This window comes from Heloderma suspectum, chromosome 14 (genome assembly GCF_057233095.1).
Source record: "Heloderma suspectum isolate Gila_16-S chromosome 14, 16-S_ref, whole genome shotgun sequence".
NCBI lineage: Eukaryota > Metazoa > Chordata > Lepidosauria > Squamata > Helodermatidae > Heloderma > Heloderma suspectum.
The window spans coordinates 23,510,590-23,536,728 of record NC_139471.1 but is presented as its reverse complement, the minus strand read 5'-3'; the positions used below and the strand labels follow the sequence as shown (position 1 = coordinate 23,536,728).

Sequence of the window (26,139 nt, the reverse complement as noted above, 5' to 3'; positions counted from 1 at the left end):
CAAATACAATATAAAAAGTTTAAAAGCCATTTACAAAAAAGCGCATAAAAGCACACAGAAGACAATATACACAAACAACATATAACTAAAAACAACATTGAACTATCAGTCATAACTAAAGACACATCCAGGATTGATTAAAACTTATAATGTGCTGCCAAATGCCTGGAAAAAGAGACAGGTCTTAACCTGGCGCTGAAAAGATAATAATGTTGGTGCCAGGCGGACCTAATCAGGGAGCTTGTTCCACAGATGGGGGGCCACCACTGAGAAGGCCCTTTCCCTTGTTGCTGCCTTCGAAGCTTCCCTTGGAGGAGGCACTCGGAGGAGGACGTTAGATGCTGAACATAGCATATGGGTAGGTTCATTTCGGGAGAGGCGTGCCGTCAGGTATTGCGGTCCCAAGCCGCGTAGGCCTTTATAGGTTAAAACCAGCACCTTGAACTGAGCTCGGAAGCATACAGGCAGCCAGTGCAAGCGGGCCAGAGCTGGTCTCATATGTCCAGACCTTCTGGTCCCTGTTAGCAATCTGGACGCTGCATTTTGCATGAGCTGCAGCTTCCGAACTGTCTTCAAAGGCAGCCCCACGTAGAGCGCGTTGCAGTAAACTTGGAGGTTACCAGAGCAGAGACAACTGAAGCCAGGTTATCCTTGTCCAGATAGGGGCATAGTTGGGCCACCAACCGAAGTTGGTAGAAGACACTCAGTGCCACTGAGGCTAGTTGAGCGTCAAGTGACAAAGATGGCTCCAGGAGGACCCCCAAGCTACGAACCTACTCCTTCACGAGGAGTGCAACCCCATCCAGAACAGGTTGAGCACCCTCCATCCGGTCAGGAGAACCACCCACCAACAGCATCTCAGTCTTGTCTGGATGGAGTTTCAGTTTATTAGCCCTCATCCAGTCCATTGTCACAACCAGGCGCTGATTTAGCACATCCACAGCCTCACCTGAAGCAGATGAAAAGGAGAAACAGCGCTGCGTGTCATCCGCATACTGATGACAACACACTCCGGAACTCCGGATGACCGCGCTCAACCGTTTCATGTAGATGTTGCATAATGGTTATAATGGTTATATGGCAGACCAACAGTACTGAATAAAATAATCGGCAAGTTAGTATTGCTGTAACAACTGTGGCAGAAATCTTACTGTTTGTTGAAACTCTATTTATTCAAATGCTGGAAGCGCTTGTTTCTTCTGGGATCATTCTTCTATGTTTGACTTACCTTTCTTTATTATCTGAATTCTGTATTTACCCTTTCCTCTATATTATAAATGCATGTTCATCTTGCCCTGTCACTCAGATCTAATTATATTTCTAGGAACCTGGGGGTCGATACGGTATTTTATGTTTTTAATGGATTGTACACTGTGAGAGTGTTGGACTGGGAGCTGGGAGATGCAGGCTCTAGTCCCCACTCGGCCATGGAAGCCCGCTGGGTGACTTTGGGCCAGTCACAGACTCTCAGCCCAGCCTACCTCACCGGGTTGTTGTTGTGAGGATAATCATAGAATCATAGAATAGTAGGGTTGGAAGGGGCCTATAAGGCCATCGAGTCCACCCCCCTGCTCAATGCAGGAATCCAAGTAAGAGCATCCCTGAAAAATGGCTGTCCAGCCTCGTCTTGAAGGCCTCCAGTGTGGGAGAGCCCACCACCTTCCCAGGTAATTGGTTCCATTGTCGTATTGCTCTTACAGTCAGGAAGTTTTTCCTGACGTTCAGCTGGAATCTGGCTTCCTGTCACTTGAGCCCATTATTCCGTGTCCTGCACTCTGGGATGATCAAGAAGAGATCCTGGCCTTCTTCTCTGTGACAACCTTTCAAGTACTTGAAGAGTGCTATCATATCTCCCCTCAGTCTTCTCTTCTCAAGGCTAAACATGCCCAGTTCTTTCAGTCTCTCTTCATAGGGCTTTGTTTCCAGTCCCCTGATCATCTTCGTTGCCCTCCTCTGAACCCTCTCCAGTTTGTCTGCATCCTTCTTCAAGTGTGGTGCCCAGAACTGGACACAGTACTCCAGAGGAGGCCTAACCAGTGCTGAGTAGAGGGGAACTAGTACTTCCCGGGATTTGGAAGCTATGCTTCTATGAATGCAGCCCAAAAGAGCATTGGCCTTTTTTGCAGCCACATCACACTGTTGGCTCATATTCAGCTTGTGATCGACAAGAATTCCAAGATCCTTCTCGCTTGTAGTGTGGTTGAGCCACGTATCCCCAATCTTGTAACTGTGCATTTGGTTTCTTCTTCCTAGGTGCAGAACTTGGCATTTATCCCTATTAAATGTCATTCTGTGGTTTTCTGCCCAGTGCTCCAGCTTATCCAGATCACTTTGAATTTTGTTTCTGTCTTCCAAAGTATTCGCTATCCCGCCCAATTTTGTGTCATCCGCAAATCTGATAAGCGTTCCCTGCACCTCCTCCTCCAAGTCATTAATAAAAATGTTGAAGAGTACTGGGCCCAGGACTGAGCCCTGCAGTACCCCACTTGTTACCTCTCCCCAGTTTGAGAAGGTCCCATTGATAAGCACTCTCTGAGTCCGATTCTGTAGCCAACTGTGGATCCACCGGATCGTTGTTTCCTCTAGCCCACTTTGAGCTAGTTTGCTCATCAGGATATCATGGGGCACTTTGTCGAAAGCTTTGCTGAAGTCGAGGTATATGATGTCTACAGCATTCCCACGGCCTACAAGGGAGGTTACTTGATCAAAAAATGAGATCAGATTTGTCTGGCAGGACTTGTTTTTGACAAATCCATGTTGGCTTCGAGTAATCACGGCATTGTTGTCAAGGTGCTTCCAGACGGATTGCTTTATGATCTGCTCCAGAATTTTCCCAGGGATTGATGTCAGACTGACTGGTCTGTAGTTCCCAGGTTCCTCCTTTTTACCCTTTTTGAAGATAGGGACAACGTTAGCCCTCCTCCAGTCATCTGGCACTTCCCCCGTCCTCCATGATTTCTCAAATAGAATAGACAGCGGTTCTGAGAGTTCTTCTGCCAGTTCCTTTATGACTCTAGGATGCAGTTCATCTGGCCCTGGAGATTTGAACTCATTCAAAGTAATTCGGTGTTCCTTGACCATATGCCTGTCGATCTCAAGCTGCAATCCTGCCCCTTCAGCCTGTACTTCGCCTTTGCCAGGGGGGTCATAGACCCTCTTTTGGGAGAAGACTGAGCCAAAGTAGGAATTGAGCACCTCTGCCTTTTCTTTGTCATCTGTTATCGTTTTGCCATCCTTATTTAATAGCTGAACCACCATTTCTTTCCTCTGCCTTTTACTATGCACGTAGCTGAAGATGAGGAAGAGGATAAGATGGATAAGATGGAGAGGAAGAGGATAATGTAAGCCGCCTTGGGTTCCTTGCAAGAGGAAAAAAGGCGGGATATAAATGCAATAAATAAATAAATAAATGTATAGTAAGAGCACAATCCTATGCATGTTTAGAAAGAAAAAGTCCTACAACTCCCAGCATGACCCAGCCAGCATGGCTAATGGTCAGGAATGCTGGGAATTGTGATTAAAACATCTGGACAGCACCAGGTAGGGGAAGGAAGCTAGAGTCATGGTGGGAACCAGGGAGCCCGAGTGGGGAATAGCCAACAGACCTAAAACTGGGCTCTCCAAAATGGGCAATTCCTTAAATGCCTGGGAGAAAGGTCTGCACCTGGTGCTGGAAAGACCATAACACAGATGCCAAGTGAGTCTCTCTGGAGAGAGCATTCCACAGACAGGTGCCTCCACTGAAAAGGCCCTCTCTCTTGAAGTCACCTGCCTCATCTCACTTGGCAGTGGCATCTGGAGGAAGGCCTCACATGATGAGCTTAATGTCCGGGTAGGTAATTAGGGGAGATGTTCCTTGGTAACACTTCTGCCCACATCCCACCCCTGTGTATTTTTTTTTTTTTTTTTACCTGATGCTACTAGCAAATAGATAAACAGAATATAGGGATTTGCCAGTGTTTCTGTTCTCAGAGGACACTCTGTTCTCCAGATGGTGGACAGAAAAATGTATATACATATACTTGAAAAGATCCTTTTTTTTGCATTTGTCACCATGGTCTTTTTAAATCTTTGCTGTTGTCAATTGTGTTTCTGTTGCTGTTTTCAGTTTGGACTGCATTTATTGTTTTTCCTGTGTTTTGTTCTGTAAATATCTGCACCGCCCTGACAGCTGTGGCCCTGGGGGCGACTCATCAGTGGAATAAATAAATAGAACAGATGTGAAATCGCTTTAATTTCTTCCAACTTTAAACAAACAAACAAAAATCATGTTCCTTTTCTGGTGATTTGTTTCTCTGATTGTTTCTTCATATCTCAATTTAAAACTTGAGAGGGCTGGGGGATAGGGAACCATGTAAGGATCGAGAAATCTATCCGTTTCACTTTATCCCACATTTGTATTTTTTAAATCTCAAGTTCTTTCCATCCCAAATATGAAGACATTTGCGACTGTTGACAAATTCTTATAAAAAACTAAACCGAAATGAAATCCCACCTATCTGCACCAGCCAAATTCAATTGCAACAGCTATTTCCAGCACGGAGAGGATGATGTTGTACCTGCCAGCCATGTAGCTGTTAAAGATGAGAAGCCTGTCAGAATAAAAAAGAGGTGGCGATCCCAAGTCAGCACCGCAGACATGGCTGAACACACAGGGATTCAAAGCCAGAATTTTAAGAGCAACGCACTTCAAGCCCTAGGCCTGGATGGGGCAGTCTCCCTCATTCAGATCGTTCAGATCTCAAAATATTTCCATTCTGAATATGAAGAAATTTGCAAATTTTGGCAAATATTTATCAAAAATGAACTGAAACAAAATTCTCATACATCACTAGGATGGGAAGGAGGAGCAATCCGGATTGAGGGCTGCCTTTTGCACCCACCTCCTTTTATCTGTAATTACGCGCTATACGCCATTTCATGTTTCTTATGTGGTGACTAGCCAGACCATGAGAGGGATATTTAAAACAAATTTAAAAAGCTGAAGAATGAAGATGTGCAGCCAGCCCAATTGTATACATGTTTATTTATTCATTAGCAAACTACATTGCGTTCAATCAATGGTAGGGATGTGCGAATCAGCAATCCTCCGAATTCCATCTTGAAACTGGTTCTAGCTCGAGTCTGTATTAGATTGCAAGCTTTGTTTTCGCATGAAAATCCATGCATATTTTTCCAAATGGACATGTCAATTGTGCGCATCTTTGAAATGGGAATTCTTCTCCCATTGATCAATGCGTATTTGTCCACATCTTTCAAAAGTACACATTTTTTTCATGCACATTTTTCAAATGTATGCATGCTGTTGAAAACTATTTTTTTGGTCTGCAAATTACATTGAAAGCTTGGAAATGTACAGAATTCAACTGCATATTGTGTCTGAGTCTGTGCTCAGTCTAGAAGGTGTGACCTCAATAAATCCTGATAAAAAATGAACTGAAACAAATTCCTCATACATTCCTATTCAACGGGGTTTACTCCCAAGTAAGTGTCTAGGACTCCAGCCTTAAGCACTTATAGTCTACCTTTTGGTCCTCTGCATATGTTTTAGTGATGAACCTGAAAGCCTGAACCACCTTAAATCTAATGGTTTATCCTATCCAGTCCAGCTGCCTCATTCCATCCTATGTCTCTTAATATTCCTGAGAAAATAAACCCACTTCCTCAAATGCTCACTTTTTCCAGGAGTCCTGGTTTGGCAGTAGCTTATCTTGGGCCAGTGAAGATTAAATTTAATATAAGAAATGTAACATGCTTTAAAAAGAAAGAAAAAAAGAAAGAGTGGCATCTCCTTGTGTCAAAGAAGAATGGGTGGGGAGGAACTAAGGAGAGGATTATATGGCAAGAACAACAAAAAACCCAGAGAAATGTGAATTTCACTTGAAACCAACATATTGTATTTCTATATCACAAACAGTTGTTGACATTTCTTCTGAGCAAAAAAAATAGGGGGGCAGCGGCGGGAGAAAAGGCTCTTGAGAAGAATGCAAGGAAAAGGAAAACTTTTAAAACTATTTATATAACTTATATTTATATAATTTATGTTTATATATTTATACACACCCAGAGAAACATTTCCCTCTAAATCAAAAGAATCTTAGAAGCTCAAGTGTATACATACCGTATGACCAGGCCTGACTCCTCTGGGCTGCAAAACAGGAGGAAAAATAATTGTAACCTGCAATTGTAACCCACATGCTGCTGAACTAGGCAGGACTCGCATAAAAGGAAACCGTTCCAGCTCTTTCTGTCAACATTAAGCCCCGTTTTGTTGTTTCCAAGAGGGATTCTTCTGGATGCAACATCCTGAGCTATTCCAACAGGAGCCTGCGAAACTGGAGTGGAGGTGAAATTGTCAAAAAGCAGAACATGGGTGGCTATGGGAGAGCAAGGGCCAGCGCAAGAAAACAAGACACCAGCGTGTTTTCTTGTTTCCCTGTTCTTCCTGCTGCTGCTGTTCACTCTTCCTTGTTTTTGCTCTTCAGAAACGGGCGAATCACATTTCTGTTGTTGCAACTGAGATGGGGAGAAACCGAGGCTGAAGGTGGAGGCTTTTCCTTCCTGAGCAAAAGCACTATTTTGATTAGTGTAGCTCTGAATGATGCTTTTTTGGGTGAGAAAGAGAAAGAGAGAAGGAGAAAGAAACAGAGAGGAAAAGTGTGTGTGTGTGTGTGTGTGTGTGTGTGTGTGAGAGAGAGAGAGAGAGAGAGAGAGAGAGATTTTGGTTTCTCCCACATTCAGATTGTTTAAATCTATACATCTGTCAGTGTTTTGGAGGAGAAATGGAAAACATTTTGTCTTCCATCCAAATTGTCCAGTATTTTTTTTCCAAACAAATGTTTGCCTTTTTGAAGTTTGAGTCTGACACTGTGGCTGTCTAAGCAGCGAGCAATTCCATCCTGGACTTGTTTCGAGCTCAATCTCGCGATGAGAGAGCAAATCAAGAAATAACAATAGGAATTAATTAGTGCTGTCACTGCTCTGCTATCGTCTTTTATATCTGCCCCACCTTTCAGGGCAAGATTTCACACATCTGCTTACAATAAGGACCCTGGAAATGAAACAATTGAATTTGCCAAACGAGAGCATCCGATCAAATCCTACAATAAATTAAAAAACAAAAACCCGGAAAAAAGCTTGGAGGAATACAAAGGTCTTTAGAGTCCCCTTAAAGGCTGCAAGAGAGGTGGCCACACGGAGTACCCAGGGGTGGACTTTCACAAGTGTGGGGCCACCACCTAAAATATATGGATCCAGTCTGAGCAGACCCGGTGAAATCCATGGGACAAATTAATCATGACTGATGTAAGTCCCATTGATGTCAATGGATCTACTCTAGGCATAGCTAAGTCTGAATCAAACCCCTAGTCTCTGATACCTGCTGGCTGAGTTAACCTTGGGGGGGCCGGGGGGCCAGAGGGCAGAGTGTCTGAGGTTCATCTCGGGCTCAAATGGGTGCAGGTACTCCTTCAAATAACCTGGTCCTAAAACATTTGGGGCATTAAAGGTTGGCAACAACACTTTAAAATGAACCCAGAAATGAGTGGGGAACCAGTGCAATTGATGGGAATAGGTGTGAAATGGTCCAGCTGCCTCCACCAATGTTCTGCCAACTGAATTTTGTACCATCCACAGATTTTGGACTCTCTTCAAAGGCAGACCAACATAGAGAGACCTGCAGTCGTCTAGTCTGGATGCAACCAGTGTGTGTACATTAACTTCGCCTAGGCTCTCTTTCTCCAGATAGGGTCACAGTTAAAGGCACTCTGAGCTCCCAAAGTCACCTGTGCCTCTCTAGATACACTGGGTCCAGTAATTTCTCCCTCTGCACTTCCTCCACACCGTACAAAAATTTGCACACTGCTATCATGTCTTCACTTACTCAACTTCCTTCTAAGCTAAACAATCCCAGCTGTTGCCGCCTTTTTTCACAGGGGAGTTCCTCCAGCCACTTGATCATTTTAGTTGCCCTTTTCTACCACTTTTCCAACTCTACAATATCCTTTTTTTAAAGGTGCAGTGACCAGAACTGTACACAGTATTCCAAGTGCGGTCATACAATACCTTTGTATAAGGGCAGTATGACATTGGGGGGTTTATTCTCAATTCCTTTCCTAATTATGCCCATCCTTGGATTTGCTTTTTCACAGCAGCTGTACGGGGCTGACATTTTTATCGCACTCTCCACCACAACGCCAATCTCTTTCTTGGTCAGTCACTGCCAGCTCAGTCAGATTCCATCATGAAGTTGGGATTTTTTTGGCCCCAATGTGCATCACTTCAGCTGGTTTACATTGAACTGCATTTGTCATTTTACTGTCTGTTCTCCCAGTCTGGACAGATGCTTTTGGAGTTCTTTGCAATCCCTTTATATGTTAACCACTCTAAATCTGTATAAATATGCTGCTCTATATTTAGAGTGCAATTGCATGTCTGTTTGTTTGTTTTTTCCTCAGAGAAGTAAGTCCCCCCCCCCCCGCTCCTGAGTCCAGTGGGGCTTAATGCAGGAGTTAGCGTAGCAATAAAGTTCAAAAAAGCATAACTTTGCCTGGTGCAGGTATATCACAGGTCATAGGCAAGCCTCATGATGCAAGCACCCTTTCCCCTCCTCTGTGATTGAGCTCCGAAGTCAGCAGAGGCAGAAATCCCACCCCCCCACTAAATAATATGGGGCCAGGGCCACCGCAAAGACCTTCTGCAGGAGCTCCATCAAAGTGCAACAAACAGTCAAGCCTTACCCTTTGTACTGCTGGCCTGGACATAGAGGCATCCTCCCCCTTCAGTGCAGCTGTGGCCTTAAGGGAAAGGCACAAAAGACGGGCCAAGAAAATGGAAGATACCACCATCTACAACCCAGCGCTCTCCACATCATAGAATCATAGAATAGTAGGGTTGGAAGGGGCCTACAAGGCCATCGAGTCCAACCCCCTGCTCAATGCAGGAATCCAAGTTAGAGCATCCCTGAAAAATGGCTGTCCAGCCTCATTTGAACGCCTCCAGTGTGGGAGAGCCCACCACCTCCCCAGGTAATTGGTTCCATTGTCGTATTGCTCTTACAGTCAGGAAGTTTCTCCTGATGTTCAGCCGGAATCTGGCTTCCTGTCACTTGAGCCCATTATTCCGTGTCCTGCACTCTGGGATGATCAAGAAGAGATCCTGGCCTTCTTCTCTGTGACAACCTTTCAAGTACTTGAAGAGTGCTATCATATCTCCCCTCAGTCTTCTCTTCTCAAGGCTAAACAGGCCCAGTTCTTTCAGTCTCTCTTCATAGGGCTTTGTTTCCAGTCCCCGGATCATCTTTGTTGCCCTCCTCTGAACCCTCTCCAGTTTGTCTGCATCCTTCTAAAAGTGTGGTGCCCAGAACTGGACACAGTACTCCAGAGGAGGCCTAACCAGTGCTGAGTAGAGGGGAACTAGTACTTCTAGGGATTTGGAAGCGATGCTTCTATGAATGCAGCCCAAAATTGCATTTGCCTTTTTTGCAGCCACATCACATTGTTGGCTCATATTCAGCTTGTGAACTACAACAACTCCAAGATCCTTCTCGCTTGTAGTGTGGTTGAGCCACGTATCCCCCATCTTGTAACTGTGTATTTGGTTTCTTTTTCCTAGGTGCAGAACTTGGCATTTGTCCCTATTAAATGCCATTCTGTTGTTTTCTGCCCAGCGCTCCAGTCTATCCAGATCACTTTGAATTTTGTTTCTGTCTTCCAAAGTATTAGCTATCCCGCCCAATTTTGTGTCATCTGCAAATTTGATCAGCATTCCCTGCACCCCCTCCTCCGAGTCATTAATAAAAATGTCGAAGAGCACTGGGCCCAGGACTGAGCCCTGCGGTACCCCACTCGTTACCTCTCCCCAGTTTGAGAAGGTCCCATTGATAAGCACTCTCTGAGTCCGATTCTGTAGCCAACTGTGGATCCACCGGATCGTTGTTTCATCTAGCCCACTTTGAGCTAGTTTGCTCATCAGGATATCATGGGGCACTTTGTCGAAAGCTTTGCTGAAGTCGAGGTATATGATGTCTACAGCATTCCCACGGTCTACAAGGGAGGTTACTTGATCAACAAATGAGATCAGATTTGTCTGGCAGGACTTGTTTTCGACAAATCCATGTTGGCTTCGAGTAATCACGGCATTGTTGTCAAGGTGCTTCCAGACGGATTGCTTTATGATCTGCTCCAGAATTTTCCCAGGGATTGATGTCAGACTGACTGGTCTGTAGTTCCCAGGTTCCTCCTTTTTACCCTTTTTGAAGATAGGGACAACGTTAGCCCTCCTCCAGTCATCTGGCACTTCCCCGGTCCTCCATGATTTCTCAAAGAGAATAGACAGCGGTTCTGAGAGTTCTTCTGCCAGTTCCTTTATGACTCTAGGATGCAGTTCATCTGGCCCTGGAGATTTGAACTCATTCAAAGTAATGAGGTGTTCCTTGACCATATGCCTGTCGATCTCAAGCTGCAATCCTGCCCCTTCAGCCTGTACTTTGCCTTTGCCAGGGGGGTCATAGACCCTCTTTTGGGAGAAGACTGAGTCAAAGTAGGAATTCAGCACCTCTGCCTTTTCTTTGTCATCTGTTATCGTTTTGCCATCCTTATTTAATAGCTGAACCACCATTTCTTTCCTCTGCCTTTTACTATGCACGTAGCTGAAGAAAGCCTTTTTGTTGTTTTTAAACATCCCTTGCTAACCTCAGCTCGTTCTCAGCTTTAGCCTTCCTGACGCCATCCCTGCAATTCTGTGCTGTCTGCCTGTACTCTTCCTTTGTTACTTGGCCTTCTTTCCACTTCCTATATGTGTCCTTTTTTGTTTTCAGGTCACCCCTAAGCTTTTTGTGAAGCCACATTGGCTTCTTCTGTTGTCTTCCACCTTTTATTCTTGTAGGAATTGCTTGTGATTGTGCCTTGAGAATTTCCTTTTTTAAAAGCTCCCACCGATCTTGAACTCTTTTTCTTGCTAGCATCGCTTGCCATGGGACCTTACTGATCATTGTTCTGAGCTTATTAAAATCAGCTTTCCTAAAATCCAGGGTACGCGTTTAACTACACTCGGCTTTTGCTTCCCTTAGAACCAAGAACTCAAGTACAACATGGTCGCTTTCCCCCAGAGTTCCTGTAACAGCTACTTTATCCACTAAGTCATCTCTGTTGGTTAGGATCAAGTCAAGGATAGCCGATCCTCTAGTTCCTTCGTCTACTTTCTGTAGGAGGAAGTTATCCGCCACACAAGTCAGGAATTTCCTGGAGGGGCCATGTTTTGCAGAATTTGTCTCCCAACAAATATCGGGGAACTTGAAGTCCCCCATTACTACTACATCATGCTTCCTTAAAACATTGGCTATTTGCTTTTCAAAAGTTTCATCCTTGTCTTCTCCTTGATTGGGTGGCCGGTAGTAGACTCCGACCACCAGGTTCCTTTTATTCTTTGCTCCATTTATTTCAACCCAGATGCTCTCGATGGGGCTACCAAGCTCCTCCTCCTGTATTGGACTTGGAGGCTGCTGGGTTGGGAAGACTGCAAGCCCTTTTGCAAGTATAAGCAGATCCAGGGTCAGAACATTTTATTGTATTTGACTAATAGCCATTACATATAACGTAACTTAGAAAATAAGAAGAGCCCTGATGCTGGATCAGACCAAGGGTCCATCTGTTCATATAGCAGCCAACCAGCTGCCCATGGGAAACCTATAAGCAGGACATGAGTGCAACAACAAGCACCCTCCTGCCCATGTTCCCCAGCAACTAGAGTACATAGGCCTACTGTCTCTGATCTAGGAGGTAGCACATGACACTGTGAACTACCATTTTAAGAACATCAGAAGAGCCGTGCTGGATCAGACCAAGGGTCCATCTAGTCCCGCCTTCTCTTCACAGAGTGGCCAACCAACTGCCCCAGGGAAAAGCCCACAAGCAGGACATGAGTGCAACAGCAACTGGTGCACATAGGCACACTGCTACTGGCATAGCACAGAGCCACCAGGACTAGTAGCCACTGATAGCCATCTCCTCCAGGAATTTGTCTATCCTCCTTTTAAAGCCATCTAGAGCGCTGGCCATCACTACGTCCTGTGGTAGCGAATTCCATAGTTTGACTATGCTCTGCGTAAAGAAGTCCCTCCTTTGATTGGTCCCAAATCTCCCCACAATCAGCTTCATGGGAGGACCCCACGGGGATCTAGTATTATGAGAGAGGGAGAAACATTTTTCTGTATTTCCACACCAGGCATCATTTTGTACACCTCTGTCATGTCTCCCCTCACTCGCCTTTTCTCCAAGCTAATCAATCCCAGATGTTGTAACCTTCCCTCACAGGGGAGATGCTCCAGCCCCTTGATCATCTGAGTTGCCCTTTTCGGCGCTTTTTCCCAGCTCTGCAATATCCTTTTTTAGGTGTGGTGACCAGAACTGGACACAGTATTCCAAGTGTGGTCACATCATGGATTTGTATAAGGGCAGTAGGATATCAGCAGTTTTATTCTCAGCTCCTTTCCTAATTACATCTAACGTGGAACTTAACACATCATGCAATGACAGAAGATAAACATAACTCAGGTTAACGAATCACCTGCAGAATCGACCGCAATAGCATTCGGAGCAGCTGCACAAATAGGCTTCGTGGCCTTAGCAAACAGGGCTGTTTTGTGAGTAACATGAGCGTCGCAACCTGACTTTAACCCCTAAATCTTCACCCTGTAAAGATGCCAAAATCTGTCCCCAAAATCTCTCCCTTGGATAGAGATGGCAGTGCAGTAAGTGATGTCAGAGATCCTCTGCCTCTCCTGGACCACAGATACAGAACCGTTGGTTTCTTGGAACGTGCCTATATCTTCCATCCAAGAATGCTCTGGACGTGGTTTGGAAGCGCAGGTCTGCAAACGATGTTCTCAGAGAAGCAAAAGTGAGGGTCTGTAGAAATGGGGCTCTTTCATGACCTGGTATAAACAGGCATTGAGAAAAATGAAAAGAGCACTTAAATTTAAGTCCTGGTTATTTTCTATCCCACAGATCCAATCTCTCAATTTGGTTTTGGCTCCCAGTATGTTGAAAATACCTGGTGGCAGGTTTTTGGAGATTGGCAGCTCTTAACATTACTTAGCCCAGCCACCTTTCCCCATTTGTGCTCACAAGCAAAGTTTGGAGAGGCGCTCTTCAGGCATAGCCAAGACCCTCTTTTGAGCCTGAGCTTCTACTGACAGGCCTGTCTCTGCCCCAAGGAAGGAAGCTAGAGTCCCGGGGGTGCTGCCAGTAGGTATCTCAGGAACTTGTTTTGACAAACCTCCAGCTCCTCCAAATTGTTATGCCTTAACCCCAAATCTCGATCATGGCATCTGGCCCCATCACTTCCTGGCATGTAGAAGGGGAAGAAATGGAAGCAGTGACAGATTTTACTTCTTGGGCTCCAAGATCACCGCAGACGGTGACTGTAGCCATTAAATTAAAAGATGCTTGCTCCTGGGGAGGAAAGCTATGGCAAACCTAGACAGCATAGTAAGAAGCAGAGACATCACCTTGCCGACAAAGGTCCATCTAATCAAAGCTATGGTTTTCTCAGTAGTAATGTATGGCTGTGAGAGCTGGACTATAAGGAAGGCTGAGCGCCGAAGAACTGATGCTTTCGAACTGTGGTGCTGGAGAAGACTCTTAGGAGTCCCCTGGACTGCAAGGAGGTCAAATCAGTCCATCCTAAAGGAAATCAACCCTGAGTGCTCAGTGGAAGGACAGATACTGAAGCTGAAGCTCAAATATTTTGGCCACCTAATGCGAAGAGAAAACTCCCTGGAAAAGACCCTGATGCTGGGAAACATGGAAGGCAAAAGGAGAAGGGGACGGCAGAGGATGAGATGGCTAGAGAGCATCACCGATGCAATGAATATGAACTTGAGCACGCTCCGGGAGAGAGCGGAGGACAGGAAGGCCTGGAGTGCTATGGCCCATGGGGTCACGAAGAGTCAGACACGACTTAACGACTGAACAACAACAAAGCCAATGGCGACCACCACATCCTGTGGCAGTGAGTTCCACAAGTCCATGATGGGAAGAAGACCTTGTCCTCTCCATAAATTTCACCGGGTGATCCCCAGCTAGGGATGTCAGAGGAATCTGTCGAGGGTGGGGGCAACTTCACCAAACTTCCAGCAGCTTGTCCCCTCCAGACTCTGGCTCGCATGTTTGCAGTCTGTGTTGAGTTGGGTCAGCTCATGGATTTTCATGTCTTTTCCCCCTTGTAAAAATGTCATTTATGCAAGTTGTGGCTGTAATTTGTGTAATGTGTGCAAATTGTGACTGTAAATATGCCCAACTTGTGCAAACTGCTGCCACAACTTGTGCAAATGACTTTTTACGAGAAAAAAAGGATGCAAAAGCTCCTGAATTTCGGGAACATGCCCCCAGCTTGGCTTGCAAATGCTCAGCTTGGGGAAATCCAGCGAGGCAAAAAAGGGCTGGATTTCCCCGTGATGGCTGTCCCTAGCTCCAGGTTCTAGGATTATGAGACAGGGAGGAAAAAACTTCTCTCTGTCCACTTGGCCATTCATCATTTTATAAACCTGAACCAAATTCCCACTTTTTTTTTCTAAACTAAAAACGCCGCAAAGGATGTGTTTTTTTCTTTGCAGGGTGGGTGCTCCACCCCGCCACCCCCCGCTAACCTTTTCTGCACCTTTTCCAGTTCTACAATCTCCTTTCTGCGGAGGGTAGACAGGGTGTCGCCCTTGTGATGTCATGGGCCAGGGACGCATGATGTCATCAGGTGCCAACTCTTCTAAAGACAAGAATCGGATACTCCTGCCTGCCCCGGGATTCAGCCCAACAACAAAGCAGCACAGAACTTGAGATGTGAATTCTCAGAAAAATTGAAGAAAGAATCCGGGGTGGGGGGTGGGGGAGAGAAACACTGTGTGTGGGGGGGGTTAACTGGAGGGAATCCCCACCACCATTTTTCCACTGGAAGAGCTGGAAATACAGTGTGCTGTCAGACTGCCAAGTGAAATTAAAAGCTCTTGGAATGCCAAGTGAAGTTAGACAACATTGCTGCAAAACCTCTGGTTGTAATCTGGGACTGGGACTAGTTGATGGCCCTGGGATTTGTATTGCCATCTAGAGGGGCTGGGAACGGAGCCCTCAGAACCTTGGTGTCAAAACCGGAGCCCCGGTGACCCTACAACTGTGAGAATCACTGAGCTGGAAGGGTCCCCTGAGGTCATCTAGTCCAGCCATTTCTGATGCAGGACATTCATTGCTGCAGCACGTCAGCCCTCCAGGCTTGATCTGAAAGCCTCTAACATAGGAAAGTCGCACACTTTTCGGGGCAGCCTGTTGAACCATCAAACAGCTCATACCATCACCAAGTTCTTCCTAAAGTCAAAAGTCCCTCGTCTTGCAATTTGAACCAGTTTGGTCTGGGTTCTTGGAGCAACAGAAAACAAATTTGCTCTGGAGCTGCTTAAAACAAATCTGCTCCATCATCGCCACGAGAGCCCTTCAAATATTTGAAGATGGTTATCAACATTTCCTGATGAGGACTTGAAAACTCCCCATTTCACCATTCCCATCTGTGATGATCACATTTTTGGTTGCTTTTCGATGAGGCCGTAACACTGCCAATTGGGAGCCGAAGTCCTGTGAGAATCAATAGGGCTTCCAGATAAGGCTTTTAAGGTGCCTCATTCATAGAATTTTACAAGGGGACAGATGAAAGCATTGTCCACTTGTAATCCTTCTGGGTTCCCCTGCTTGCTTCTTCCGTCTTTTTTCTTACTGAGGTAAAATCCGCTAAGGTGGAATATCTTATATATTATATAATATAAAGTGGAATATAAGCTGGACAAGGCCTTCTGACCATTAGCGCCAGGACTAGGAATATCTGAGAAATTCGCAACAGATTCAAATGAGTTTGGATTTCTATGAATCCGAACTGTGGATTCTGCAGTGGAGTCCTGCAGTGGAGTCCTGCAGACTTGCAGAACAGTTTTTCACTTTGGGGTGGGTTTTATGCTAATTCACATTAGTGCATTAGCGTAAGTGTGCATTCGTGCAAATATGGACTTGTGTACATGCACTAATGCACATTAGTTAAGTAGCGCTAATGCGACTTAAGTAATGTACATTAGCACATTTCAACAAGTGTGAATAAGCACGAATGCGCATGTGCATTAATGTCCAATTGCACAGTGGCACTAATGTGCTATTGCAAATTAGCACAAGTAGAATGAAATTCTGGTAAAAAAAATCCAATTCTGCCAATAAGCAGATGATGGAAAGAAAGACACCTGACAATCTGCAAAACACAGATGGAACAGATTTAACAAAATCCATACATCCCTAGGTAGGGCCCCTTTGACTGGGAACACCCTTACTTCCAGGGAAATCAGCATTAGGAACAGGGTGATCCCATGTGCCTTTTCAGGCTTCTACAAATCTGCTCAGCAGAGCTAAACAATTACAATTTAGCAAGACATAGGAACCCCCCCCCCCAAGAAACCCTGGACTTTGGACTGTTGTTGCTTCTACTTGTTCCAAAGCTCATTGTAATGCCATAGATGTCCCCCGTCTGACTCAGGAGAGCAGAGGGTCCACATTAAGCCATGCTACTCAGCAAAATACATTTGTGGGCCCTTGCACTGTTATCAGTTCTACCATGGTTTTTCCAGGCTCCATAGGATGACACACCCCACACAGGTGAGCCAGGGCCAAGGGAACACTTGCTTCCACGTATAACTGCTGTGATGGCCTCCCATGTCCACTCCACCCCCCTTGGCCATATGTGAAGGGTGTGTCTTGAACGAGGCAGGGTGATTGTGCAAGAAAATCCTTGCCTGGAAACACCCATGGTGTCTGAAGCCCAGTTTTAACCCATGGAACTCCTAACAAGACAAAGAAAATGACACCATTTCCTGCACCATTTCCTGCACTGCATTAATGGCAGCAGCAGCTGCAGCTACAGCATGGCTTGAATGAAAGGACAGATTTATTTGCTTTCACCTGGCCACAAAGCTCTAGGACAGAGGTGGGCAGCATCCAGCATGCAGCCGCCTGGCCTTTTTTGTGGGGGAAGTCTGGGGGCAGCCCCACCACCCCCATGGTGCCACTGCCCTGCCACCAAATCTGCCACCAAAATGCCTCTCAGGAGCACAGTTTTACTGGAATGTGTGCACCTTCTTTGAAAGCAAAATTGTCACCTTTTCTTCCCTGCACCATAGACTTTCAGCAGCAAACTCAGTGGTGGAGCAGAGGGCAACAGGAGTGCAGTCCTTGGAATTTGGCCACTGCTGCTCCAGAAGGAGGAAACAACAGTGCAAGCAAGTTTGCTTTATGCTATGGAGGAAGAAGGCAGCAAACTTTGTTTACCTTTGCTGAAGAGGGCCAAAGGCATGGGAGTTTTCCGGCCAGGTTTGATGCCCTTTTCCATCCCCAAGGGGAACGTGGTTTACGAATGACCCTGTTTCTATCAAAGAACTGTCAAAACAGTTGAGTCATTGGTTAGGGCCATGTACGAACAGGCTGAACACCACCAGTTTGCTGATAAAAAGGAGGAGCGGCTTGGAGAGGGAAACAGACATGGGTGCCTTGGAATTCTAGGCAAAGGCCTTTCTGGAAGAATGCAGCTCACGGAAGACATATCCCTTCAGAAAGACAGAGAGATGGGATGGCAACTGATAAAAAAAGAACAACAGGCTGCAAAGACTTGGAAGAGGTCACCTCTACTCCACAAAACACTAGCAGAGCCTTCCCCCTACCAGCTTCCCTCGCTAGATGGGCTGGACTACCACACGCATCATGATGGGAGTTGTAGCCTGGCCCATCTAATGTGGGCACCAGCTTGGGGAAGACTGCAGTCCAGGAAAACCCGGGGGGCGGGGGGGAGGGTGGAATGCAGTCTGGCCCTATTAAAGAGCACTGTCCTGCAAAAAGGACTGTCCGCCATTTGAACTGCATGCTTGAGATGTGGAAAGGCTCAGGACATTAGAAGGATTTGTCCAGCTGGAGGAGCACAATGTAGGAAGTCTTCACAAATAGGGCATTTCGCTATTCTGTGTTGAACTCATAGAATCATAGAATAGTAGGGTTGGAAGGGGCCCACAAGGCCATCGAGTCCAACCCCCTGCTCAATGCAGGAATCCAAGTCAGAGCATCCCTGACAGATGGCTGTCCAGCCTTGTCTTGAATGCCTCCAGTGTGGGAGAGCCCACCACCACCCCAGGTCATGGGTGCCATTGTTGTATTGCTTTAATAGTCCGGACGTTTTTCCTGATGTTCAGCCAGAATCTGGCTTCCTGTTACTTGAGCCCATTATTCCATGTCCTGCACTCGGGATGATTGAGAAGAGATCCTGGCCTTCCTCTCTGTGACAACCTTTCAAGTACTTGAAGAGCGCTATCCTGTCTCCCCTCAGTCTTGTCTTCTCCAGGCTAAACATGCCTAGTTCTTTCAGTCTCCCTTCATAGGGCTTTGTTTCCAGTCCCCTGATCATCTTCATTGCCATCCTCTGAACCCTCTCCAGCTTGTCTGCATCCTTCTTAAAATGTGGTGCCCAGAACTGTACACAGTACTCCAGATGAGGCCTAACCAGTGCTGAGTAGAGGGGAACTAGTACTTCCTGGGATTTGGAAGTTATGCTACTTAATGCAGCCCAAAATTGCATTTGCCTTTTTTGCAGCCACATCACATTGTTGGCTCATATTCAGCTTGTGATCTACAACAATTCCAAAATCCTTCTCGACTGCAGTGTTGTTGATGCTGTTAAATTCGTTCCATCTCTCTTTCGCGGATTGTCAGGCGTCTTTCATTCTGTTGTCCTCTCATTGCCAAAATTGGATTTTTTAATGAGAATTTCATTCCTGTTTGCAAATGCGCATTTGTGCTGGGGCGCACGTGCACAAATCCCCCCTCCCTGCAAGGAAAAAACAGTCTAGAAGTCTGCAGAATCTGCATGACTTGGAAAAAGTCTGTCTGCTGCAGAATCCACAGGTCAGATTCGTGGAAACCTGAAGCCATTTGAATCGACTGAGGATTTCTCTGACATCCCCAGTCTGGAAGCAGCCTGGGTTCCAGATAGCATTGCAGAGGTCCCTGTCTCTTCCCTATACAATGACAGCTAACCAGCCCCCTGATCCCAAAAGCTGGGAATAGGATGTGTAGTTTCAGACCCAGTAGCTTAATCTATTATTTAAAGTAGGGGGCATTTTTGACCCCCCTCCCCCCCCCCCGTTGCATTCCTGCCACCACCTGGCGCAATTAGTGGTGGCAGCAAGTTTTTTGCTGATTTGCCATTGATTTCAGCAGCGAATCACTAGGGGACTCTACCATGGCCAAATTTGGCATGAAAACAGTCTGAATCTGGCAGTTGTAATGGTCTTTAAGGGCTGGCTGCTGAATATCGGTGGCAAATCTGAGATTCTCTGCTGCTGTGAATTGCGGTGGTAGCACAGTGGTGTCCTGGGGGCTGCGTATTGCCTACCCCAGTTCAAGGCTTGTTGTTATAGAACCAATTCTACTCAGACTCCTATAAGGACAGCTGGAGCTTATCCCAAAAGCGCATACATAGGGTTGCAGCCATGCAGCCTGATCCTATGCAGGCTTACCTAGAAGAACGTCCCAACGAATGCTATAGGATTTATTCTCTAGAAATATGCCTAGCATTAAAACATGAGCAACTCCTTCCATTTACAAACAGATCACTGTTGTTCTGTAGCCATTTGACAGAACTGAAAGTATATTCTTGTTGGCCTTTTAAGTTAATTTTGGTGTAGTTTTAGAATAAAACAGGTTTAAGGTTTAATAGTATTTTAGGAAATTTGTAGTCTTTTTATGTGTCATAATATAACCCATTTCTTTCTATAACCCTTATAATAGCTCAGAGATGTACAGTTCATAGAATAGTCATAGAATAGTAGGGTTGGAAGGGGCCTATAAGACCATTAAGTCCAACCTCCAATTTGGAGGATAACCCCTGAAATTTCATCTCCCTAAATGGAAGTGTGTCACGAGATCTATTTCTCTTCTGTGTTTTAGCAGCCTAAACAGTTCCATTCCATGAGGCTGAGCCTTCCAGTATCCGTCAAGCCAACGGGGTGTGTTATCTCCTGCCATCCCTCGCTTCAAGGGCGAATCAGAACCCTCACTAATTCAGCTGAATGAGTTCAGCTGAGTGTTGATGAGAACTTTCTGGCCCTGCAGAAAACCTGGGCAGATTGTTTCCAGATAGCTTCTGATTGGCTAATAGGGATCACCTCAGATCTGCAAAAGGCTTTGGGGTATAAAATTGGGGCGGGTGGATGGGTAGGTAATGCCTGTGTCTTTGCTTGCTTTCATTTTGCTGTGTCCCATGTTTGCTTTTATTTATGAATTTGCAATGTTTATACACTGCTCCACATCTAAATAGAGGTATGTTTCTAAGGTTCTGTTCTATTGAAGACCTGCACTGCTGGTCTGTATAGACAGGCTGAGTCAGTGTTCTTATTTTGCCTTGGAAGTATAGTTTCCAAACACCACTCTGGTTCTTTTGTATGTTACTCCCTTTCTCTTTTTTGTAAATAAGCTTATAAGCTATCATATTTGAATGTCTGTGCTTCATTCCAGTTGGTCTTGGTACTAAATCTAGCTCTCCCCTCTTGGTCATCGCTACTGTTTAAGGATTCAGGCCTGGGGCTCTGAAGCAGAGGGTGCCAGCTTGGGCCCTTGTTTCATAAATCTTAGGGGTGTCCTGGAAGGTCTGGGAGTCCCCTGGCTCTGGCTGAGTTGGACGTAAGGGGTGGTGGAGCCTACCCTGCTGGACTGGTGCTCAATCCAAGCAACCTTTTGTCCCTGCTTATGCTGTCAGAAGTTAGGGTAGCCCCTTCCTCCCTTCACATGGTTATAGGTTAACAACCCACCTTGAGAGCCATTTTTGGTAGAAAGGTGAGGCACAAATAAAATGAAATATAAATATAAATAAAAAGTACACACCTAGGCATGTGCAGCATGCTGTTCCCTTATCCCTGAGTAGCAACAGTCAGCTTCTTGTGCATGAGAGTTTTGCTTCCTCTTCAGAAGAATCCATGGTTTTTCAAAAGGTCTGAGTATTGCTACTCCACCCTAAAATTCCAGTCAGTAAAAGTAGACTCTGGGGTTTGAACATCAACATTACCCTGCCCCACACCTTTTTTCTTTGATTACCGCCATGCCTGATGAAGTGTTCTGGAGAGCACAGAAGTTTGCATACTATTTTGTGACCTTGACTTGGCTTAATAAAGGTATTGCTCCAGTAATGGATTATGGAGTTTTGTTCTTATGGCCCAACTATTTTGTGTGAATTAGAATATTGGCGGCTCTGAAACCACACACTGAAAAGTCATGAAAGAATACCTTAAAAGCAAGGCTTGACATTTGATTTTAATCAATGAGTCAGTTTGATTAATCAATTAGAAAACCATGTAATCCATTTAGGATTGCAGCCATGGCCTTTTAAGATCAGAGAAATTCAATGGATGAGTTTCAGAACTACTTTTCCAGGCGCAAGTCTTGTTAAACATTTGAGCATCTCTCTCTCACACTCACAGCGCAAAAAAACCCCTTCAAAATGTTCAGTATTGCAAAGTCAGGCAAGACTAAATATTGAAATGTAGCACTGGATCACGTTGATGATTCATATTTTGAGGTGTCTGATTTTGCAAGTTCCTCCTATAATTTTATTCCAACTTAGCAAACACCGGAACTGTGTGGATTTATTCCTGATTCAACCTGGTATCGTGAAAACTTTTTTAAAGTGTAGGGAGCCAGTGTAGTGTAGTGGTGAGAGTGACGGACTGGGAGCCGGGAGATCCGGGTTCTCGTCCCCACTCGGCCATGGAAGCTCACTGGGTGACTTTGGGCCAGTCACAGACTCTCAGCCCAGCCCACCTCACAGGGCTGTTGTTGTGAGGATACAACAGAGAGGAGGAGGATAATATAAGCCGCCTTGAGTTCCTTGCAAGAGGGAGAAAGGCGGGGTATAAATGCAATAAATAAATAAATAAATAAAGCTTCTTCGGCTCAGCCGTTTTCTCTCCTCCTCCAAGCGCAATTTTTATTTCTCTCAGAGGGTCCATTGGACTCTTACCAGTCTTTGCTCTAACAGCAGCAATGATGCTTCGCTTCTCTAGGAAGCGTTCTAAGCACCTCACAGATATTATCTCCGGCATGCTTACAAGCAGCCCTGTAGAGCAGGCCAGGATGACCCCTCACAGCCCGCAGGCAGCCTCCCCTACGCCCGCCTGGCGCGTTGACAGAAGGCCCGGCGTCGGGGCCCGGGGGGGCCCGGGGCTGCCCGGCGCGCAGCCTCCCCGCTTCGCGAGGCGCACCGTCTCATTATGCCCGCTGCAGCCAGCTCCCGCTTCCCCGGCGCACATCCTTTGAGCCGCGCCCGGCAGTTAAGTTGCTTTCCTAACAGCATTTCCGAGCCAGCGGGTTCGCCCTCTGCGTTATGACGATTAACCTTTGTTTCTGCGACATCGTCTCTGCTCCGCGGAGATCTCTGCGAAATTACTTCTCGGCGCCAGAGGCAGGGAATGATGGGCGTTACTGTGGCCCCCCCTTCCCCTGCTCCAGCCGAACGCGCCCGAGGGCCCACTGCTCCCGGCAGCGCCAGCACGGCGGGCCAGCATCCAAAGGCGCCCTCCGTGCCCCCGGGCCGCCCTTGGGCTGCTGCGTCCCGAGGAGCCCCGCGCCGCCGCACATGGGCGAGCTCTCTGGACCGGCTGGGAGCCTCAAGCACAGCTCCCCGCACGGGCGGGGGTTGCAGAGCCATCGCGAGCGAGCAGCAGAGCCCTCGGCCGTTCCGCTGGGCTTGAGCCCACCCCTGCGACTTGGATCCCGGCCAGAGGCGGCAACGACGCGGACCAGCCCGGCGGAGAGACGCCGCCGCCGCCGCGGTGCCGCACCCGGGGCCTGCCGGCGCGGAGGCGCGCGGGGTCAGGCCCGGGACCTTCGGCGGCTGGGTGGGGCGCGCGGCGGAGCTGCCCGGCCCGAGGGCGCGCCTCGCCTGCGGGCGGCTCTTTCCTGCGCCCGGAGCAGGCGGGCGGAGAGGCCCTCCTTGGCTCTGCTCCGTGCCCGCAGGAACAGCGCTGCCCTGCCCGCCCGTCGTCAGGCCAGACGCATCGGCACCCTGCGGCTGGCACCCCGCAGGCCGTTTCTTTGGAGCGGGCATGCTCCTTTCTGCGCTGACAGTATGGAGAGCGTGGGCAAAGGGATCGCTCTCTCTTTCTCTCGGGACATACAGGACAGAAACTGCTGGTGGATTTCGCCGCACGGCACACAGTGGGCCTGCGGAACTCGCGACCCCGAGGCACGGCATCGGCCATTAGCTCGGGGCGCGCGCGCGTGTGTTTTTCTTCTCTTTTTGGAAAAAGAAGGAACGGGCAAGTTTGCAAAACCGTGGGATGTTTCCCGATGTTGCGAAGATAGGGCAGAATGACGAGTTCTGAATCGCCGCTTGATCTCATTTGCGTATATACTCCTCACAATGTATTTTTAGGATGACAAATCCACGCCTGAATTAATGACTGGAAGCTATCATGCCAAGCCAGCCCACCGGCCCACATACCCCATGGGTGGCAGGTTTCCCGGTTTTCAGGCAGGGGTGTCTCCCAGCTATGCCTGCAGATGCTGAGGGTTGAACCTGGGACCTTTTGCATGAAAAGCGGAGCTCTACCACACTGGTACTGCCCCTTCCCCATCATCCTCCACCTAACATTTGCTGCTCACAATTAGATCATGAAGGATTGGTCTATCATTGGCTTGCACCCATGATAGCTAAATAGATGAGCTTCCATGAACAGAAGCAGTGTATCTCCAAACGGCAAGCACAGTGGACACAGACAACAGGAGGAAACTGTTATCTTTACACAACAGGATGCATAAATCCTGAGCTGTCATCTAGCTGGCAACATAAGTAGTTATCTGTTAAGGCGCACATTCTTTCCATGCCAACCATCTGAACTCCTCCTCCCAAGATCGGTTATCTCTGAAACAGGGACAACTTAGTAGAGAACCAGTGTGGTGTCATGGTTAGGGTGTTTTTCTGAGACTGGGGAGACCCAGGTTTAAGGCTCCACTCAGCCATGTGGCTCACTGGGTGACTGGCCCAGTCCCTGACTCTCAGCCTAACCTACCTCACAGGGTTGTTGTGACGATAAAACGGGGAGGATCATGGAAGCCATCTTGGGCTCCTTGGAGGAAAAGAGCAGGGACATAAAATGTCATCATAAATAAAAAGTAACTATTATTATTATTAATAATAATAATAATAATATTTACATTTCTATACTGCCCCATAGCCAAAGCTCTCTGGCCAGTTTACAAAGATTAAAAATAATTTAAAATGCAGTATACAAAGTTTTAAAAAGTATTTACATAAAAACACACACCCACAGTACACACAGAGACAACAGATCTACAAACAACTTTAAAACATATATCTAAAAACAACTGCACATTAATTCCACCTACCTATTTTACTCTTGCTTTAATACGCATACAGTTTCCCCAATGTGTCAATGAAATATCAAAACCCAGGAGGGCCGACCTACCTGGTGAATTTTGGCATCCCCCTCCTGGATCTTCAGGAGCCCTCTGTGTTCAACAGCTGTACCGCGTAGAGGTCAAAACAGAGAGTAAGAGGGGAAGGAAAGAGGACTTGGTTTTCCTGCTGGGGCAGGCAGGGTAGCGACTGGGGAGGTGGCCACTTCCTCAGCATGGAAAACACAGGCAATATTAGAACCAAAGCGGAACAGCAGGGAAGGAAGCAGAAACTAAGAAGAGTGACAATCCACAGCTAGTCTGTATGGGAGATTGAGAAGAGAGAGAGAGAAGGAAAGAGAAAGAGACACACAGAGAGAAAATACGAGGTGTCCTTTCGGCTATTTAGATGGTACACACAAATATTGCAAGGAGTGGCTGTCATTGAACACACAAAACAATAAATGGGAGTTTTATAAAACAATAAAAGATCTGGATGAGAGCAAAGTCATAAGAACATCAGAAGAGCCCTGCTGGGTCAGACCCAGGGTCCCTCTAGTTCAGCATTCTGTTCACACAGAGGCTGGCCAGCTGTCGACCGGGATCCCACAGGCAGAACACGAGTCCAACGGCAGCAATCAGTGCATGTAAGTGTCACCAAGTACCCCCAAATTCTGCTGATCTGGGAAGATGTGGCCTGTATCTGGATGGGGAATAGGGTTTTTTGGTCTTGGAGAAGGGCAGGAAAGCAGGTCCCATAGGATACGGAGGCCTTGCACAACGCAAGAGGAGCTGCAGACTTCTTACATAAACTTTCTGGCCAGCCACCGTGGTCTGATTCCTTAATTCCTCTGTGTTAACACTTGCAGATTTCAAATCTTGCCTCAGGACAACAACCACAGAAGCCCCCACCATGAAAATATTTTATGCTGGTTTCTAACCTTCCTGTTGAAGCCAAATAGAAGGAAAAAATACAGAATTCAATGTCTTTTAAAGCTGACCCTGAAAACCCAATATTGTGTAAGCAAGCATGCCTATGTGACTCTTTTGTCACCTTTGTTTAAGACCATCACCGCTACCTTGCTCACCTGAACCTGTGGAAGCCAGAAATATGCATTCATCAGCTCTTATATTTTCCTCACATCAGGAAAGAAAGAGAATCCCATTGTCTTCTTTCTTCCCTTCATGCCTGACACCTAAAAATCCATTTTCCAACATCCATGAGTAATCTTGGAAGAAAGACTTGTTTTTTAAAAAAATTGTGATTACTAAATCCTGAGAGATTAAGGATAAAAACAACAACCCAGATTCATAGAACACCCAGCCAGGAAGAGAAGGAAAGAGGATTCCTTTCATCCTTTCTGGTCAGAAGAGCAACCCCCACCTTTTCTCCCTTCTTTCTCCCCTTCTTTCCCAGAGAAGGAACTCAGCACAGCTTCCCATCACTTCACAAGGCAGCAGATAAGGAGAGGTAAATCTTTGCATCATCTTCTATTCTCCTTCTCTGTTTTCCTCCCTTTTCCTAATATTCCATCTAATTCCATACTCCCAGAGGCCTTGGCTTTAAAGCTCCCTGTTGCTCGTTATTCCTCCCCATCCACTTTCTTCCAAAACCCCGCATTTGCTCTAAAACTCTCTCGCACTCCCCCCAAACAGTCTGTTATTCCCC

At 46.5% G+C, this 26,139-nt stretch overlaps 1 protein-coding gene across 2 annotated transcripts in view; it reads right to left on the bottom strand.

The window, feature by feature from the left end:
• Nucleotides 1-24,627, bottom strand: part of GLT6D1 (glycosyltransferase 6 domain containing 1) — a 70,809-nt gene extending 46,182 nt beyond the window's left edge. Inside the window, exon 1 of one of the 2 annotated variants that reach the window (XM_084821273.1) lies at nucleotides 24,542-24,627. The gene's annotated coding sequence lies outside the window, so the exon portion shown is untranslated. Of the gene's footprint in view, nucleotides 1-6,121; nucleotides 6,448-24,541 lie in introns of those variants that run through there. The other variant, XM_084821274.1, reaches the window with a different exon arrangement.
• Between the last annotated feature and the right edge of the window lie 1,512 nt (nucleotides 24,628-26,139).